Genomic DNA, 18,850 nt, shown 5'->3' with positions numbered 1-18,850 from the left:
TAGGAAGAAATAAGAAGGTAGAGTATTTTATTCATTGGGAATTATATGCAAATTCTCACAGAAAAAGCAAAGAGAGAATAATGCCGTGTCCTAGATCACTGACTCCTTCAGAAGCAAGGAAAGATAGGGAGCTGGAGTTTTAAGGTGTTTGCTGATCCAAGAATCCAAGAACAACTTGATATGTCTCGTAAGTGGGAAAATAGCTCCTATTCGCCAAAACCAGAATGAAAGAAAAATATAAGAAATTAATGAGCAGAGTGCTAAGGAAGGGAGCATAAAGGATTGGAGAGAGAGAGAGAGAGAGAGAGAGATTTACTAGAAAAATTAGAGAACTTTTTTTTTCTGGGTACTGAGCATAAATCTTCCTCATCCCAGTGCATATACTCTCACCAGTTTTCAAGAAAGAAATCTTGTACTAATTATAATAACTTTTTAGATGTTACATTTATTTAAAATATTTGTACTGACTTCTACTTTTTAGATCCAGATTTTTTTGGTAGGTATAGTCAACAAAGCCCGGGCCATGAAGAATCATAGTTATATCCAGGTTGCACATATGTGTATGCCTTATCTCCCCTATAGATCATGACCTTCTTGAAAGAAGGGTCTTTTTCGAATTTAATATTCCATATCTGTTCTACATGTCTCAACAAGGTCTGGGAACAATAGGTTCTCAAGGCTCATTTTATGAAGTGAAATGTGAATAGAAGAGATAGGATAGGATGGAATGGTATGAAAAGGCAAGAAAGAGTAAGTGGAGGTGAAAAAAAAAGATGGGGCAAAACTCAATCCTGTCCTCTTTCTTCCTGGAGCAGAAGACGGGCAGAATCCACGCTCTTGCTGACAGCTCTGGTATGATGTTCTTGCACCAGATGTAACATATTCATTTTCCAGTATTCACAAAAGAAAAATCAAGCCTGTTACATATTTCATTTTCCATTTCTTTTCTACTAGGCTAACTATCCCATTAATTCTATTTTTTACTTAAAAGTTTGGCTCCTTAATCAAACAGCTGTTTCACACCAACCCCCCAGTAATTTCACTCACACATACTCAATATCTCTCTTGCTGCGGTCACTTTCCTGCTATGAGGCTCTTTTGGCAACTGGGGAGTAAAGCCAGTTTCCAAGCCAATTTTAAGACAAGTACATATATTTCTGGCTAAGTACCATCTTTAAAAATACGCAGTTTTTTTGTTTTGTTTTGTTTTGTTTTAATTTTGACTTCCAAAGAAGACCAAGAAATGAGAGGGGCTTCAGAGTTTCATGGAATAATGGTTCAATTTGTTGGTTGACTTAAAAAAAGAGATCAGGTTTGGTACTCATAGATTCCAGTCCTAGCTAATCGTCTGATTTCAGCATCTATTATATGGAGCTCACTCCCTTGACCTTCCATTACCTTTATAATTACAGTGTCTAATATAGTGCCTGGTACATAGTAGGTGTTCTATGTGTAATTGCTGAGAAAATGGAAACATGCATCGATTAAAAAGCTCTCCATCTTACTTTATAGTGATTCTGTGACGGTAAAAAGGAAATGTAGCTCTGGCCATATTTGTAAACTCCAGAGAATTTAAAAAGGAGGGTGCGAGAAACTATAACACAGAGGCAAGTTAATTTTTATTACAACATATATCTCTAACTATGAAAGAAGTAATCATGTACATATTGTGCAGGCAATTTACTTGCCCTATATCATAGGGAGTTAGTGCTCAATGGGGATTAGAAGATGCTTACTTCAACCCTTTTTCTTTCACAAATGAGAAAACTGAGATCCAGCAATGGGAAAGGGCCTAGCTCAAAGCATATTGTTGGTTAGTAACAGAAGTGGTTGGCTTCATTTAATGAGGATTTTTGTAAAACACTGATTTTGCTTCCAGGAGCAGAATCCTTCCTTACATGGATTTTTAAAAACATCTCAGCATCAGGCTAGAATGTCAAGTACCTGACTCCTTTTGGGGCTGGAAAAAGGCTTGCAGAATACTGAGCTGACCAGCCACAAAGTCCCTCCACATCAGTCTACTCAGCAATGCCGGGGCCTTCCACAGAGACAGGTCTGATAACTTTGCCTTAAGTGAACTCTGATTACATTTCAGTCTTCCTTGGAAGAAGTGCAGACAGGAAATGTTTGCTGAGGCAATGAATAAGAAAGGAGATGTGAGAACTGGAGTGTCCACTCCACTTCAGAAGCAGTGCGAGATGCTAAAGATAGAGAGGTAAGTAAGGAATCCACTTTTTATAAAAACTGTCTCATGGGGCAGAATCATGAGTAAAAAGAAAGGACAATGGCAGTACTGTGTGACAAGTGGTTTGGCGAAACCCCACAAGTGATGCTTTAGGAACACAGGAAAAGAGATTCACCTATTCATGTGGGGTGAAGGTTGGGGATAGAAGCAGGCAATTAGGAGAGGCCTAATGCAAAATTTTGTTCTTTTCTGGATGCTAGGCTATATGTTTTTAAGTTTGCTCTTTTTTCTACATTTTTGGTATTTCATAAATTTTCCTAAAAGAACTCGTGTTTTGTCTATGTTATAAAAATACATATTATACAAATGAGAGATGAGGTGCCACTACCAATATTTTTCAATTTTATTTTATTGAAGTATAGTTGACTTACAATGTTGTGTTTAGTTTCTGCTGCACAGGAAAGTGACTCAGTTACATATATGTGTGTGTGTATACACACACACACACACACACATATTCTTTTCCATATTCTTTTCCATTATGGTTTATCACAGGATATTGAGTATAGTTTCCTGATGAGGTATCACTGAAGGCTTCTGAAGGCCATGTTAGAGAATAGGAGGGATGTCTGAGGGATGTTAGAGAATAAGAGACCAGTAGGGAGAAACTAGTTAGCTATATTGTCATGAGTTTAAATAACTGGAATAAACAATGTGGGTCTTTTCAAGTCAACAAAATGATGAATCATTTTTTGGAAGAAATGCATACATATGCTTGCTGAGAATACAACCCTCATCAAAACTATCCCCAGCTGATATGCTTATTTTTGGTACCCAAGTAAAAAGATAGAAGTAATTCAGCAAATCCACACAGGAGCCATATCTAAATGACAAGTGTCTGATGCTAAAGCTTAAGTGCAGTTATTATGCAAAAGTGACCTTTATGCTTGCAAATATGGTAATTCTATATAAATGACACTCCTATCCAGATTTAGTTATAAGTAAATATTTTCTAATGTAAACTCAAGCCCCAAATCAAGCCAAGATATCCTTTCTACATTAAATTGCTCTACTGTTCTTTTTTAAAGCAATTCTTAGTCTTATACTGGCACTATTCACAAGCATGACATATTTCAAAAAATATTCTCTTTTCCCCTAACCTTGAACAGAAAGAATGCCTTATTTAATGCCGATTCAACGCCTTTGACGAAACTCTCCAGGCAGTTTCTTTACTGCCTTCTGAATGTAAGTGTTTTAGAGGAGAAGTCTGAGGCCAGCTGTAGTTTCCTTACTTATTTTGCCTAAACATATGCAGAACATTGTCTTCCTTAAATATGGAAATATTTGTCCAGGTATGCATTAATTATTTTAACTTAATTGATCAATTTCTTTAGCTCTGCTTATCTAATTTCCATCCAGCTTTGGAAATACACTTTGAATTATTTGTAACAGCATTTTTTCCCAAACATTTCAGGGGTTTTATTTCTTCATGAAGTATGTTAATTGTAGGTTTTCCCTAATGCCCTTTATAAAACTGAGAAATTTTCCTTCTATACTGAGTTGCTAAGAATTATTATCAGGAATGGATTTTGAATTTTGTCCATTTTTTTTCTGAATCTATTGAGATGATCATATTTTTCTTCTTTATTCTGTTGATTTTGTGGCTTATAGTATTCGATTTTTCTAATGTTGATCCAGTCTTGTATTCCAGGAATAAATCCATTTTTAATATATTCCTAGATTTATTTACTGATAATTGTTGAAGATTATTGTCTCTGTGTTCCTGAGGGATTTTAGTCTGTCATTTCTTTTTCTTGTAATGTCCTTTCCAAATTTTAATACCTGAGTTGTTATGCTGTTCTTATTAAAAAAAAAAAAAAAGTTGGGAAGAGTCCCCTTCTCCTCTATTTTCTAAAGGAGAATTGGGCAGAATTGCTATTATTTCTTCCTTAAATACCTGATAGAATTCACCTATGAAGCCATCCAAGCTTTCATTCTTTCTTCCTAGGAAGGATTTTGGTTACAAATACAACTTCTTTAATAGAAGTTTTTCAGATCTCTTCTTGTGTTAGCTGTGGTATTTGTGTTTTTTAAGAAATTTGGGTTAAGAAAAGACAGTCTCTATTTTCTAGCATCTTGTACTAAACTTGAGGAATATTGAGAAAATACACACAAAAATAATTGTCCAGGAAAAAAGGAGAATTATTCCTGGGAGAGAAATTTCCTTGTACAAATGATTCAAAAGTAAAGCATGACTTTTTGTGTTTCCATACAAATTGTGAAATTTTTTGTTCTAGTTCTGTGAAAAATGCCATTGGTAGTTTAGTAGGGATTGCACTGAATCTGTAGATTGCTTTGGGTAGTAGAGTCATTTTCACAATGTTGATTCTTCCAATCCAAGAACATGGTATATTTCTCCATCTGTTTGTATCATCTTTAATTTCTTTCATCAGTGCCTTAGAGTTTTCTGCATACAGGTCTTTTGTCTCCTTAGGTAGGTTTATTCCTAGGTATTTTATTCTTTTTGTTGCAATGTTGTTAAATGGGAGTGCTTCCTTAATTTCTCTTTCTGATTTTTCACCTTTAGTGTATAGGAATGCAAGAGATTTCTGTGCATTAATTTTGTATCCTGCTGCCTTACCAAATTCATTGATTAGCTCTAGTAGTTTTCTGGTAGCATCTTTACAATTCTCTATGTATAGTATCATGTCATCTGCAAACAGTGACACCTATATTTCTTCTTTTCCGATTTGGAGTCCTTTTATTTCTTTTTCTTCTGATTGCTGTGGCTAAAACTTCCAAAAGTATGTTGAATAATAGTGGTGAGAGTGGGCAACCTTGTCTTGCTCCTGATCTTAGTGGAAATGGTTTCAACTTTTCACCATTGAGAATGATGTTGGCTGTGGGTTTGTCATATATGGCCTTTATTATGTTGAGGTCAGTTCCCTCTATGCCCACTTGCTGGAGAGTTTTTATCATAAATGGGTGTTGAATTTTGTCAAAAGCTTTTTCTGCATCTATTGAGATGATCATATGGTTTTTGTCCTTCAGTTTGTTAATACGGTGTATCACATTAATTGATTTGCATATACTGAAGAATCCTTGCATTCCTGGGATTAACCCCACCTGATCATGGTGTATGATCCTTTTAACGTGCTCTTGGATTCTGTTTGCTAATATTTTGTTGAGGAATTCTGCATCTATGTTCATCACTGATACTTGTCGGTAGCTTTCTTTCTTTGTGACATCTTTGTCTGGGTTTCGTATCAGGGTGATGGTGGCCTTGTAGAATGAGTTTGAACGGCCAAAGCAATCTTGAGAAAGAAAACCAGAGCTGGAGGAATCAGCCTCCCTGACTCCAGACTATACTACAGAGCTACAGTAATCAAGACAGTATGGTACTGGCACAAAAACAGAAACACAGATCAATGGAACAGGATAAAAAGCCCACAGATGAACCCAAGCACATATGGTCACCTTATCTTTGATAAAGGAGGCAAGAGTACATAATGGAGAAAAGACAGCCTCTTCAATAAGTGGCGTTGGGAAAACTGGACAGCTACATGTAAAAGAATGAAATTAGAACACTCCCTAACACCATACACAAAAATAAACTCAAAATGGATTAAAGGCCTAAATGTAAGGCCAGACACTATCAAACTCTTAGAGGAAAACATAGGCAGAACATTCCATGACATAAATCACAGCAAGATCCTTTTTGACCCACCTCCTAGAGAAATGGAAATAAAAACAAAAATAAACAAATGGGACCTAATGACACTTGAAAGCCTTTGCACAGCAAAGGAAGCCATAAACAAGACGAAAAGACAACCCTCAGAATGGGAGAAAATACTTGTAAATGAAGCAACTGACAAATGATTAATCTCCAAAATTTATAAGTAGCTCATGCAGCTCAATATCAAAAAAACAAACAACCCAATGCAAAAATGAGCAGAAGGCCTAAATAGACATTTCTCCAAAGAAGATATACAGATGGCCAACAAACACATGAAAGAATGCTCATCATCACTAATCATTACAGAAATGCAAATCAAAACTACAATGAGGTTATCACCTCACACCACTCAGAATGGCCATCATCAGAAAACCTACAAACAATAAATGTTGGAGAGGGTGTGGAGAAAATGGAACCCCCCTGCACTGTTGGTGGGAATGTAAATTGATACAGCCACTATGGAGAACAGTTTGGAGGTTATTTAAAAAACTAAAAATAGAACTACCATATGACCCAGCAATCCCACTACTGGGTATATACCCTGAGAAAACCATAATTCAAAAAGAGTCATCTACCAAAATGTTCATTGCAGCTTTATTTACAATAGCCAGGAGATGGAAACAACCTAAGTGTCCATTATCGGATGAATGGATAAAGAAGGTGTGGCACATATATACAATGGAATATTACTCAGCCATAACATGAAATGAAGTTGAGTTATCTGTAGTGAGGTGGATGGACCTAGAGTCTGTCATACAGAGTGAAGTAGGTCAGAAAGAGAAAGACAAATACAGTATGCTAACACATATATATGGAATCTAAGAAAAAAAAAATGTCATGAAGAACCTAGGGGTAAGACGGGAATAAAGACACAGACCTACTAGAGAATGGACTTGAGGATATGGGGAGGGGGAAGGGTAAGCTGTGACAAAGCGAGAGAGTGGCATGGACAATATATACACTACCTAACATAAAATAGATAGCTAGTGGGAAGCAGCCGCATAGCACAGGGAGATTAGCTTGGTGCTTTGTGACCACCTGGATGGGTGGGATAGGGAGGGTGGGAGGGAGGGAGACGCAAGAGGGAAGAGATATGGGAACATATGTATATGTATAACTGATTCACTTTGTTATAAAGCAGAAACTAACACACCATTGTAAAGCAATTATACTCCAATAAAGATGTAAAAAAAAAAAAAAAAACCAACTAAAAATAGAACTACCATACAACCCAGCAATCTGACTACCAGGCATATACCCTGAGAAAACCATAATTGAAAAAGAGTCATGTACCACAATGTTCATTGCAGCTCTACTTACAATAGCCAGGACATGGAAGCAACCTAAGTGTCCATCGACAGATGAATGGATAAAGAAGATGTGGCACATATATACAATGGAATATTACTCAACCATAAAAAGAAACGAAATTGAGTTCTTTGTAGTGAGGTGGATGGACCTAGAGTCTGTCATACAGAGTGAAGTAAGTCAGAAGGAGAAAAACAAATATCATATGCTAACACATACATATGGAATCTAAAAAAAAGTAAAAAAATGGTTCTGAAGAACCTAGGGGCAGGACAGGAATAAAGACGGAGATGTAGTGAATGGACTTGAGGACATGGGGAGGGGGAAGGGTAAGCTGGGACGAAGTGAGAGAGTGCATGGAATTATATATACTACCAAATGCAAAGTAGCTAGCTAGTGGGAAGCAGCCGCATAGCACAGGGAGATCAGCTTGGTGCTTTGTGACCACCTAGAGGGATGGGATAGGGAGGGTGGGAGGGAGATGCAAGAGGGAGGAGATATGGGGATATATGTATACGATTCACTCTGTTATAAAGCAGGAAGTAACACACCATTGTAAAGCTATTACACTCCAATAAAGGTGTTAAAAAAAAAAAGTAAAGCATGAATAACTTTAGGTCCTTTCACCACAAATTCAGTGGTTGGTACAAAGGTAACAATGGTCTTGCTTTTCTTTGCCCTGCTTAAATCACACCTGGAATTCTGTATTTGTTTCTGGATGCCTCATATTAAGAGAAATGTCTGCTAAGTTCAGAACATACAAATTCAAATCTGTTTATGACAGCAAAGCAGAAAAAGTCAAAGAGCAACATGGCCAGCATTTTAGATACATTAGAGAGTCTTCGAGATTGTGTGCCTACTCTATTTTAAAAGCAGTCTAGCTGACTGTTGCCCATTCATCAAGAGAAGCAAGAAACTGGATTATCATGAAAATTTTTGGCATCTAAGATGAAGGGGGAAGACCTGTAATACAGAATCTTTCTTTGAGTGACCAATTTGAGATATGAAGAGTATACAGAAATATATATTAGGAAAACTAAAAATAACTAAATAAGATTTATGTTTCTAAAGGAATGATCTACAGGGAGTATAATACCTGGATTCAAATATTTGTATGACCATAAGTAGAAGGAGGATCCAAAATAGTCTGTTTTAGGCATTGGCAGATGAGTAGAATATTAAAAATGACAGTGAGTACTTAGATAGCATTACTCTGTGTTGGATGATTCAGAGAATTAAGAGCACTTAATTCTCAATCTGTGATATAGACATGTTTGAGAAAAGTGAAACACAAAAGTATTTAAATAAATTACCCCAGATAACATAGTTTCTAGATAGTGGAGTTGAGATTTAACAAGTGGTGTGCATGAGACTCCTCCCAATGGCTCCCAGGAACTGACTGTGTACACCTCAACCAAATTCTGTGCTCAGCAATGTCATGTTCATAGCCCAAGGTTATCCACGAGGGAAGTATTTATGCCACAAAAGTTGACAGATGCTACAAATCAGCCTCTCCCCAAGAGTTTTAAACCAGTTAAGATTGTTAATCATTTACCAGCCCACAGCTGATTTAACCTACATAAGCTACTCCAAAAAGTATGTTCTTAACCACTTTCTTAAAGTAGGAATTAAAGGTCTTTCTCTAAAGGTAGAAAGACCTTTTTTTTTTTTTTTTTTTTTTAAACAGTAAATGTATACTCCCAAAGTAGAGGATGTCCTAGCCTCCCCTGACACTGGGGATTTTTAAACAGTGGGCAACCCCAACTGAGGGCTATAGCAGAGAATAATCAAACACTGAGTAGAATGGTTGGAATTCTCTATTCTAGAACCCTACATGGTTCTTCATATAATACTCTTTAGATATTGAGTCTACCACATGGCATAAATATTTACACTAATTTAGATTATAACATTCTCACTAAGATAAACAAAATTATAGCCTCCTTAAATTTGAGCCAATATTAAGTTTAGCTTCACTGATGTATGTAAATACATACTGACTCATAAACCAAATTAAACATTTCCTAAAAATGCCATCAAAAGTCTAGAAGGGTCATTTTATTTTCGATGTGCATATTTCTGAGCAGCATGACATTTTCTTACAGTCTTGTTTTATGTTGTAAAATATTGCACTAAATTTCAAGCTAAGGTTAACAAACTTTAGAGCTTATTATTTTAAGAAGGAATATATGTCAATTTTGGCCTTTTGTGCAACACGAAAGCCCCCCGAGTCCAGATATAATGTTGTTTAATAAAGGCTAATTTAAATTCACCCTTGCTCACTGCCTTTGCAAAAGGGGTTTTGGGGAAGACGGAAGTTTAACAAGAAGTTTCTCTAATCATAATGTCATGAATAACCAATATACTTTTGACAATGAGGGAGCATTAGGGTGAAATACAAAATGGTCTTTGATTACTATTGTTTCATACTCGTCAAATGCTGGCTGTAGCCAGTGGGTGTGCTCAGGCCACATGCTGAGAACAGTCCCTTTTGATGGGCACCACTAAGGTGATAAGTGCACTTCAACTTTGCTCTTTCATACTTGAAGTCTCTCCAGGTTAGCGCTTTGAACATTATTTCACTGCTGACCTTAGCCATTATGATTTGCAGGCAACTGACTGCAGTCATTAGCAACCTCCTCCCAAATCCACTTCCTCCAGGTGTTTTCTAAAGATAAATGTGTCTCTATTCCTTATGTCACTTGTCATTTATTTTCTTGCACTGAATATACTGTAAGGATCATATCTGACAGATCATAAACTTTGTCTCTTAAAAACTAGCTCTCAATTATCTGTAAACTTTCCAAAAGATCTTTTTTGGATCTTCTTTTTAAATTATTAAATGTTGTAAACACGCCAATGATGATGAATTGAGCTGCCATCATATGTTCACTTAACATAAATAGACAAAGTAAGTGTTGAATGAAAAGAGTTACTTTGGACTATTATAATTATTTCAGTTCTCTGGGATGGTATAACACGTTTATTGCCCAACTTTTTCAATTTCAGCTCTTAAGTAAATTTTTCATGATATAATTTTTTAAAATGTACTGTCAAAAAAAGATTTAAAAAATTTTCAAATTCTATTCATCTCATTATACGGACACTTGAAACCTTATCTACCTATGTAGTCAATCCTTATTTCTAAGGGTGAGATTTAACATTTAGATTGTTGCTACAGAAACAGTAACATTGAAAATCAAGATGAAAAGACAACAATGATGACAATGATAGCAATAAGAACTAATATCAACAAAAGCTCTGGTAATTAATCCTCACCCTAATACTATCAAGTATCAAGTAAGTAATGTTTATAAGCTCAGTTTTACAAACTGGGAATGAGCTGACATTACATGGTAGTTCTAGAACTTAACATCATCTAATTGGTAAGTGGGTGAAACTTATACTTAAGTCCATGTCTACCTAAAATCAGAGTTTCAAGCACTTACCTACTGTGTATAGACTGCCTCATATTCAAACTACTCAATAGTTATGTATGATATAATCTTTTAGAACCAGAACTGACAGTTTTCACATTATCACCAACACCACCATCATCACCACCACCACCACCACCATTCACTGTCATTCTTATCTCCTGGTATCCTAGATATTTCTCTCTTTTTAAAAAGTGTCACCTTTTAAATTAATATAAATTTATGTATTTAATGTATATTATGTGTGTATGTATAATACTTAATACATATTATCTAAGTTATAGGAAGATAGATCAAAACTGTACATACAGCTTGGGGAATTTTCACACAGTTAATAATATCCAGGTAGCCACATCCTATATTATAAAACAGAATTCAAGACTCCCTCATGTCCCTCCCCCAACATTAGTCCTTCTCTAACTCAAAGGTAACCACTAATCAGACTCCATCATCATCGATAGTTTTGTCTGTTTTTGAAATTTATATAAATTGAAACATGACTTATGTAGTCTTCCATTTTTATTTTGAATCTGGTTGATTTTGCCTGGTATTATTTATGTTTGTGAAATTTTTTAAAGTTCTGGCATATAGCAGTAGTTCACTCACTTTCACTGATGTAGAGTCTTCTATTACAGAAAGTAACCTCTTTTTTTTCAGTGGATTTAGATCAACATGTAGGTTATTTCATGTTTTGGGCTCTTAAAATCAGTGCTACCATAGCATTTTCTGCAGGTATCTTTTAGTGCACATTGGTATGGTTTTCCTGGGTTTATACTTAGAAATGTTGGTCAGAGTGTATGCATAAATGCAGCTCTGCTAAATACCACCAAACAGTTGTCAAAACGTGATTCTACCAATCTACACCCCCACACAATTGCATGGTATTCGAGTTTTCACTAGTTCACATTTTCGCCAACTCTTGTTATCATCAGTCATTTTAATCTTAGCCTTTCTTATGGGAGTATATCTTTTCCCATTTTTCTATTCAATTATCTTTTAAATATTTCCTCTGAGTTTGTCATATCCATTTTCATGGATAGAGGATGAGTTACTAGAACTGAAAATACAACAACAACAACAAAAACAAACAAAAAACAAGGTTTTATTAAAAGGATTAGGTAGGTATTGGATGTAGGTTTTAGTAGTCCAGCAACCAAAACCAAGCAGAGCAAAATTTAAATTTGTGGACACTGCTGTGCATTTATAAGCATCCTGAACTGCATAAAGCATGGAGGATACCTGAAGATAAAATGTCCCAGCAAACATCTAGAGAATGAGAAAAAAAGCATGAATGGCTTGCACTACGTAAGGCAATGTATGACCTTGTAGCCTAGTTTTTTTTTTTCCCCCCCAAAGAACATCCACATCTCTTTAAAAGGGTAACAGAGAATTACGGAATTATATGGTGAGCTGTTCTCCTAGTTCTCACAACACATGAAAGAAATTTAAACCCAAGGTCATCTTTGTACCATAAATCCAAATGTGGTGTCCATTCAAATCCAATTACCTAAAATTTCAAGGTCTTTCACTAGTTTGTAGCACCCTTTGTCATAGCAATGTATTTGTATTTTATTCTAAGAACAATGGGTATTTGTTTCAAGACTTTAAAGGTCACACTTTCCATCTCAGGTTTCATGAAGGCAGAACAACTTAGTTAAAAGCACTAAATGTTGGACTTGCAAACTGATATGTAAGTAAAGACCTGCCTGTTCTTTCCTTCAACGCTTGTTCTCTTACGGATTTTACCAGTCTTCACTCACTGTAGCTTCAACCATATTTGATGATTTAGAGTTAGTCTCTGTTACTAACTTCTATGGTTGTTTTTCATTTTTATTTATCACCAACATGTAAAATTGCACTATTGAATTTCTCTCTACTTTTCTCTTGCACCACAGATTTTATGGCTTTTTATGGTACCCAACTCCTTGGCCTTTCATTTCCTTTGCTGGAATTGTGCCACTTTATAGATTTCTACCCCTGGGTGAATCTAAGATTCAGAAAACCTTTTATCTCTTGTTCACACCCCACGTACTCTCTTAACATTTATTATCAAATTGGTTTTCCATGTCAGTAAACAAAACATGGGAGATGACAATTTGAGGGACAGATTAAGAAGATTAGCACGACTCCATGTTTAGTGTTTTGGAGATATTGTGTGCTGAAGTCACGGGCTTAATTCAGGACAAATTAAGATTTATAAAATGGCATTCCATCTAATCGTATGGGCATAGTGTTGGCAACTGTGGATTTATGAAATAAAAGATAAAGATACATTTTCATTTGGTTCTCATAAAATGGCTGTTCAAGTGGTAATAAACTGGAATTATCATTTCAAAAGATCTCTTACTTCCCTGTAAAATTACAGCAGCTACTTAAAAAATTTTTTTTCTCTCAGAGAAAAAGGATCCATTATTATGCTTACTGAGAATTTTTTTTTTTACCTAAACTCACGAAGATAACTCTTCTTTTATGCTGTGAAATAACGGAGTGATTTTTAAACACCTATGTACATTTTTTTTTTTACATCAAGGTATATTACATGGATTCAAAACTTCAAAATTATAAAGACGATTTATCTTAAAAATATTAAGCACATACAAAAAGTTTAATAGGATTTCTCTAAAGTTTAATTTCAACTTTAGTGGTTGGTTTGAAAATTAAACCTCAACACTGAGCAACTTTTGTTTTTTAATTAGTTTCTTCTTCAGCTTTAGATCTATACCACATGATCATATAGTCTCATTTCATGCAAAAATATGAAACTATTTTCACATGTAAAAGGGTAATTGTAAAACTCTGCTCGTAGCTTCTTTATCATGATGTTCTACCTTTAAGCTAGTATGTAAATAATATTCATGCATAACTTTTGCTTCCTATATAAAGCACCATTTTTCCCTCTTTTACTAAAGGTGGCATTAGGGCAATTTTATAATTTCTGAAATACTCATATAATAGTCATAATCTAGTGTTTCTTAGATTTGACTTATTTGTAGTTTAAGATCTTGCGTTAGCTATAATTCCACTGCATTCATTTTTTTTTTTAATAAATTTATTTATTTTTGGCTGCATTGGGTCTTTGTTGCTGTGCTTAGGCTTTCTCTAGTTGCGGTGAGCAAGCGCTACGCTTCATTGTGGCACACGGGCTTCTCATCGTGGTGGCTTCTCTTGTAATTGTGTGCAATTCAACTAAATAATAAGGTTCACTTCACTGCTCTGTATTTCTATTCTTAATCCTACTGAAACTCTACATCTTCACCGCTGTTGTTACTGCCTCCTTCTTTGAATTCTCTCTGACTGGTGAACTCTGTTCCTGTTGATGTCTTTGTTCCTGTCATTGTTACGGCCTGTATGGGACAGGCAATGATACCTTTTGGGTTCAGCTGATGCATCCTAATATGTAATCACTACACATCAGCCACATAAGTGGAACTAAACCTATCGGTGAATTTGGCCCAACTTTCCAGTTGTAACAACTCGCAGTTTATAAGTTTGAGTCCTACACTGCCCTTGGATTTTGCCACTCTTCTTTTCTTCTGTGTAATTTATTTTAGCATTCTAATGAATGGCCAGAGTTAGAATGAGTTCCTTATACAGTATATGAATTACTCCCCCAAAATGGCTGCCCTTCTTATAAAGCCAAGTGATGGGAAAGTCACTGCCTCCTAAGACATCCTTTTCTTTATTAGTCCATAAAGCTTTCCTTTATTAAGCAGCTTTCTACATCAAGTTCTAATCCTGTCTTCAGTCCAAGAAAGTCAATCCTGATTCATTCCTGAGTAAATGTTTTCAACTATTTAAGGGTAGCTCTTGCTTACTCCTCGAGACTATATCATAGAAAAAAAAAACGTTTTTTCTTTCAACTATGTATTATGAACTTTAATCTTAGATTCTCTAAATGATCATCTTTGGACAAATTCAATCTTTCTGTGTCTTTGTTAACAATCCATACCCAAACTTGACAGCAGTAATGGCTTGTCCAACATGTAAAATTTGTGTGAAATATTCTCTAAGCACCAAAGTTCTAGATCAATTTTAGGCCTATCCAGTAATTCATCAGTGTTGTATTTTAATGAAATTGCCATCAACTAGAAACTTAACACTTTTTGTTATTTGCTTCTGATATTCATTCATCTCTCTCCCACCTTGAAACTACCAGATCGTTTTAGCAGAAATATGTTTTTCCCTATTAAATTTTATTGCTAATTTCTGACTCATTCTTTTAGAACACTGCCAAGATATTTTTGGATTCTGATTTTATCAGAATCTGAAATATAATCATTTTCCTTTCCAGTCTACCAAACACTTAGCATCCACCTCTGGAATTATTTCTCATTCCAACTACCTGGTAGCCAAGCTTCATCAACGTTTATGGCATTTGCAAAACCACAACGCCTCTTCTGAAACATCTCTCACTTTTCATCCGAAAATGCACTCTGTGATTTCCAAATTTCACATATTAAGATAAATGTCTGATTTTAAAATATATGTGTTTATAATCTGAAATTTTTAATGCTTTTTTTATCCCATAACTGCTTTCATGTACCATGAAAATACATAATCAAGTTTTTTTGTTGCTTTTGCCCATGTATATGTCAGAAAGAAGATGTGTATTTTATAGGAATACAATAATGGTACTTTGTTCTTTTTAAAATTGTTTTAATTATTTTAATAAAAGAATTTAATAGTTTTAATTATTGACTAATTGCATTTTGTATAATTACTATATTCTCCATAATTTATAAATGCTTAAATTTCAATCAGTATCAAATTCCTGAGTTAGTGGGGTTTTAAATAGATAGAAATCTAGGGATTTGGGGTACTGCTGTCTTGGCAACCATTGAGCTTTTTGCTATCTCCATAGTTTTGCTTTTTCCAGATTGTCATATAGTAGGAATCATATAGCATAGTCTTTTCAGATTGGTTTCTTTCACTTATCAATGTGTGTTAAGATTCCTTCATGTCTTTTTATGGTTTGAAAGCTCATTTCTTTTCATCACTGAAAAATATTTCATTGTATGAATGTACCTGGTTTATGCATTCACTATTGAAGAACATCTTCATTGCTTCCAAGTTTTGACAATTATGAATAAGGCTGCTATGGAATTTATGTGCAGGCTTTTATGTGGACATATGTTTTATTTTAGGTAAATATGAAGTTGCTAGATCCTATGTTAAGAGTATTTTGCCAAACTGTCTTCCAAAGTAGCTTATTTTTATTCCCACTAGCAATGAATAGGGATTCCTGTTCGCTACATCCTCACCAACATTTGATGCTGTCAGTTTTAGATTTTAGCCATTCTAATAAGTATACAGCAGTATCTCATGGTTGTTTTAATGTGCACTTCCCTAATGACATACAATGTGATGCTGACCATCTTTTTATAGGCTTATTTGCCATCTGTATATCTTCATTGGTCAAGTGCCGGTTCAGATCTATGCCCCCTTTTAAATTGGGTAATTTGTTTTCTTATTGTAGGCTTAACAAAATTTTTTAAGATACAAATTTAAGGCAAAATCCTTTCTAAATCATGCTCCCATCAGTAGTACTGGTCTGTCCTTCCTTGAAATGCTCTTAAAATTCTATACATAATTCTTCCCCAGCCACTTGTGTTTCTAGGCAGAAGTATCCTATACATGATTTTGAGTGGATGTTCTCACTGAATTTAGCTGAAGCAGCTGTCTAAGACACTGTCTCAAACATATGGTAGAAGTCCCTGTTTCAGAAACTGAAGAGTAACAATTGATGGTTTTTCAGAAAGAAGAAAACATTTGTCCCATATATCAGACATTTTTAAAAAAACATTTGGTTCTTTGTGCCTAATTCGTCCTCTGGTTTCCCAATAGCTGGAGTACCTGAGAGTTATATTCTGGCTATATCATTCACAGAAAATCCATTCCCTTTAACCTGAGCCTTTACCAAGGATCAGGATAAAGCAAGGATTAAGCACCTATTGATCAGGTCCATCTAGTCAGTAGTCACCTCTAATGAGGGGATATGAAGACAGTGGTGGAATCATTTTGATCTTCTTCAATGGATCCAATTCAGTAAACAAAGCACTATTATTATCATTAGTTTAATTCACATGTATAAATATATGTATATACATATATACACATACATATGTATAAATTGGGGGAATGGGAAAATGAAGATGAACTTAGCAATATCTGCATACGCTTTTGTCTGACCCAGAATTCACTTCTATATATTCAGTCTTTGGAAACTCTCATACATGCTCACAATTAACCATATATATTATTTTTAATTGCAAAATATAGGAAATAATATAAATAACCAGCAATATAGTCATATGATGCACTAGAAATGCCATGCACTAGATAGATAGAGAGAGAGAGAGAGAGAGATAAAGGCTATATGCATCAACATAAATAGATCTCAAAAACACTGTTCGGTAAAAATTCAAGTTGCAAAATGATATGTATGCCATGATATGATTTTTTACAAATTAACAATATATTTGCCTATGTATGAATATATGTTTGTAAAATATATATTAAAAATGGACTGGCAAGATATAGATCATATTCTAACTAGCACTTGCCTATGTGGAAATGTGATTGAGAAATATTTAAAAGAAAACTTTAACTTTACACTTAATTTTTGTATGTTAATTTTTAAATGTTCTGAAGTTAACATCACCAGATATTAAGATATTGATAAGCATAGATATTTGCTATATTCTTTCTCTATGTTTAATTATAAATTTTATTTTAATTACCAATGTAAATATTTTTAGGGAGACTACATTTTCTTCTAATTTCACTCAATTTCATAGGCTACAAAACTAAATTAGAAAACAAACTATCACATTAGTTGGAAGCACCTCAGTGAAAAGTAAATAAACATAAAAATTATCAGGATCAGCCCAAGGGAATGAAGCAACAGATCCAAAGACTAGTTAGTATCCAAGCAGAGGGCAGCATGGAACCCACAAATAATAAGATATGGTGGAATGTGTCTTATTATATGTGGGACTTTAGACAGGGAATTCTACCTCCTTGGATTTTTCTCTCCTCCTATGTTATTCCTACTCAACAACCTTTCCTTTTCTTTTTCTTTCTGAAGGGTGAGCATTATTAGAAAGTGAAAATCAGATAAATTTTTTTTTTTTCAGATTTCCTTAAGTTGAGGTGGCCATCTGACCCAATATTGGCCAATGAGATGTGAAGGAATATCTGTTGGGAAATAGGAGCTTCTGAAACAGAAGCTCCCTTTTTGACCAAGAGATGGGCAGGGAAGTGAGCCTCCTCCCTCTCTTCCTGTTGTGGATGCTGGTATGTGACACAAAGTGCTTGGAGTTACACAGCAGAGCCATGCTATGACTATGCAGTGGCAAGCTTGAGCATGAAGTGTTAGCTCAGTGACATGGTCTATGTTCAGTCACTGCAAGTTTGATTACCTTCCTCCAGGCTTATTAAGTGACATCACCAATTGTCTTTATTCCTTAAGTTATTGTTATTCTTTTACTTGCTGCCAAGAACATCTTAATTACTCCGTGTATGTTCTCATAGTTCTCTTCACTGTAACACTCTGCTTTCCACTATGTATTTTTTTGAGGCAGATTGGCCCATATTTCAAATATGTCTCCCCTTTACTCATGTTTGAGGCTGGGAGAGTAAATAAACTGTCCAGTATTGGTTTTCTTCCATATAAAATTAGGATATTGGACCTATATAAAAATCTAGAAAGAAAAAATACTAGGTTTGCCTCATTTAAAAAAAAATAGAATAACGGGACCTACCTCATATTATTTGAAACTTAAATCAAGAAAAAAAGTTAACTGTATCATTTGTCATAATCCTTGGTACAAAATAGTCTCTCAATATAGATGAAGATGAAGTATCCATATTTTAATGATCCAGAGAGCATGAGATAGAGAAAAGTTAGTTCATGGTAGTGGGTCAAGACAACTGTGGGCATTACCAGTAACAGGTTGATTGTGATACAAGAGGGCAAAAACAAAGGAAAACAAAAACAAAACAAAACAAAAAGAGAGACTCTAAAACCACAAGTTATTTAAAGGGAACTATTAAACAGATCAATGTTTCTCCCATGCTATTATCCTCTGTTATATGAAACTCTAAGTATAGGAATTATATACATTTTCTTTGACTCCACTAGTTAGTTGCAATAAGCCCAATTTAAATTCTCTGAATCACTCT

At 34.9% G+C, this 18,850-nt stretch overlaps 1 pseudogene; it reads left to right on the top strand.

Annotated features, from left to right (window-relative positions):
• Nucleotides 1-18,850, top strand: part of LOC103073521 (AP-3 complex subunit beta-2-like) — a 62,607-nt pseudogene that overhangs the window by 9,196 nt on the left and 34,561 nt on the right.

This window comes from Lipotes vexillifer, unplaced genomic scaffold, assembly GCF_000442215.2.
Source record: "Lipotes vexillifer unplaced genomic scaffold, Lipotes_vexillifer_v1.1 scaffold538, whole genome shotgun sequence".
NCBI classification, from domain to species: Eukaryota; Metazoa; Chordata; class Mammalia; order Artiodactyla; family Lipotidae; genus Lipotes; species Lipotes vexillifer.
Note: the sequence above shows the minus strand (reverse complement) of the source record. Positions and strands in the feature narration are given on the sequence as shown.